Source organism: Garra rufa, chromosome 3, assembly GCF_049309525.1.
Source record: "Garra rufa chromosome 3, GarRuf1.0, whole genome shotgun sequence".
Lineage (NCBI taxonomy): Eukaryota > Metazoa > Chordata > Actinopteri > Cypriniformes > Cyprinidae > Garra > Garra rufa.
This window is the reverse complement of record NC_133363.1, coordinates 41,801,443-41,804,352: the sequence shown is the minus strand read 5'-3', so window position 1 is coordinate 41,804,352 and position 2,910 is coordinate 41,801,443.

Here is a 2,910-nt window from a genome sequence, read left to right as displayed (position 1 = left end):
GTTTTTACAAGTAAAAACCACCAAACGACATTTACACATATTACGTTATGATATATTCATAAGGTGGGCAGGTCCATATGATATCTATGGCTTCGACTGAATTTTTATATGTTTTCAGTGGACTTTCAAAATTTGCTTTGCTTGAGAAAGCATAAAAATATACAGTTATGATTTTTTTTTTTCATTTGATTTAGTCAAGTTCGTTTTGCATCAAACACAATGTGATTTTCGGCAAGTGAAATCTGACAGCAACAGCCAACAGCGTGTTTTTCCGCTTGGGCGAGCGCTTCTCGGACAGCTTACCTCATGAATGAAATTACGCGCATGCCAGCAAAACACAGAGAATGCGCATCAATCCTGATGAAGCAGAGGCGGAAGCTTACCATTGTTTGTCAAATAAATGATTTGACATACTTATTCCCAACTCTTTATGAAGCTTTAAGTTACATCTCAAATGGCAAGGAATCAACTTATAATCATGTTTATATTAATTAACCCATGAACTAATTAACTAAGACGGCCTGGGTATGCAGAGCATTTGCTTATATGGATGGAAAGACACTGATATATATATATATATTATATATGGAATATATGTATATATGTAATAAGAGAAAATGTTCAATATAATAAATTAGATTTTAGCTTTTATAAATATATATAAATATAATTCTATATTACTTTTGATATATGCTTCTTGTTTCATTAAGCATTTATATTCCCTATAATAAGAATGAAAATCTTCCTAAGCATACTGTTATCACCTTGTTTATCAAGGGTATTACACATACTGCCATATCTCCTCTGCGTTCTCTCTTCATCACTCACTTGCCCAGCTGCTTTTGACTACAAACAGCTTCTATTCACAGATCCCCCTCCCATCCCAAACCAATTTGACTGTGTGCAGTCACGGCTGGATGGGCCGCACGCTGAAGAGGATGTGAAGGATCGGGAGGTGCGTGTGTGCGTGCATACAGATACACCCTCTGTGCAGAGAATCAGCCTGCTGTATGAATCTGTCAAAATAAGTGAGCATGGCCATGTTAGAGGCAACTAATGGCTTTTAATGCACTCCAGTTACCCCCCCAGCCCCCAATAAACACACAGGGGCTGATTAGTGCCACCTCACTAATTTCCCAGCAGTCTCCTCTGTGGGAATATGTCAGGAATATGTTCGTATGCCCATCCTAGTGCTTGTTCCCATCCACTCAGGTCTGTACACTAATGGGTAACAGCTGATTTCAAGGCTTACCGACGAGTGTATGACAAGATTTTTTGTATGGAGAGGTACTTTGAGTTCCTCATAGGGTGTTCTGTCCTAAAAAGGAAAATGCAGTAACTATAGCAACACTGAAATTGAGTAAAATGGCTCCAAAGTTCTTTGATTGGATTGTGATAGATTTCATATCAATTTGTTTTACTCTGAATCTGAGCAATGGTGAGCCAAGTCTGTCTGTCACAAGACAGATCATAGTCTAAGAGACCCAGTTTCATCCATAAATCAGTTTCGAAAATGCCTTTGTGTCTTATTTCTGCAGACATCTTCAGACTAACCAGAACAGGGAACTGAAGCAATTGTAAAACTAAAAGTCTTTCTACCCTCATGTCGTTCCAAACCTGTATGACTTGCTTTCTCCTGCAGAACAGAAAAAAGATATTTTAAAGAACAAACTAACACTGGACCCCGTTGACTGTCACTGTGTGGATAAAAACACCAAGACATTTCTTAAAATATCTTTTTATCTTTCACAGAAAAAAGAAAGTCATAGGTTTGGAACAACATGAAGATGAGTACACTTTCAAAACTAAGGGACAAAACTGGCATTGGGGTTGAACCCTTTTGGTACTAGTGTGTACTTTTAAAGGGACAGTTCGTTCAAAAATGAAAATTCTGTCATTAATTACTCACCCTCATGTCGTTCCAAACCTGTAGGACCTTCATTCATCTTTGGAAAACAAATATTTTTTAATTACATCTGAGAGCTTTCTGACCCTGCATAGACAGCAACGCAACTACCACGTTCAAGGCCCAGAAAGGTAGTAAGGACATCGATGAAACAGTCCATATGATATCAATGGTTCAACCTCAATTTTATGAAGCTACAAAAATATTTTTTGTGTGCAAAGAAAACAAAAATAATGACTTTATTTAACTTTATAATGAATTTATTTTCTGTCCATCTCCAATGCAGTTTTACAACAGAACAACGTAGGCGAGTGGTTTGCAAGCAGAGGAATGCACACACATGCGTCAGAATATACAAACGGGTAGAAATGGTTGAATAAAGTTATTTTTTGTTTTCTTTGTGCGTTATATTGGTACAGTAAAAAGTGCACAAAATCAGTATTTTGTTAAGTATTTGTGGCAGTCGAGAAATCATGTTGCGACATTAGTCCAAAAGGTGTGCATTTTTGCGGCAATGAATTCTTAAAGGATCGGCTTGTCGTGTAATATTCCTATATAAAACTTTAACAGCCAATTTAAAAATATTGGTATAGTAAATATAGTTCGCTAATTTACGAGATCAATACATCCTTAATTAAACTGCTTTGTCGAATTTAATGCATATTTACAGAAGTGTCGAAATGCTGAATCAATTCATTCACTTCTAACAGCCCTTAAAGGGAGTAGCAACATACACATAGAGGGCAGAGTGTTGCGTTATTTAAAGGGGAAGTTCACAAAGGAAAAAATAGTTATTTTTTGTTTTCTTTGAGCACAAAAAGTGTTCTCGTAGCTTGATAGGATTACAGTTGAACCACTGTTGTCACATGGACTATTTTAACAAAGTCCTTACTACCTTTCTTGGCCTTGAACGTGTCAGTTGCATTGCTGTCTATGCAGGGTCAGAAAGCTCTCGGATTTCATCAGTAATATCTTAATTTGTGTTCCGAAGATGAACAAAGATC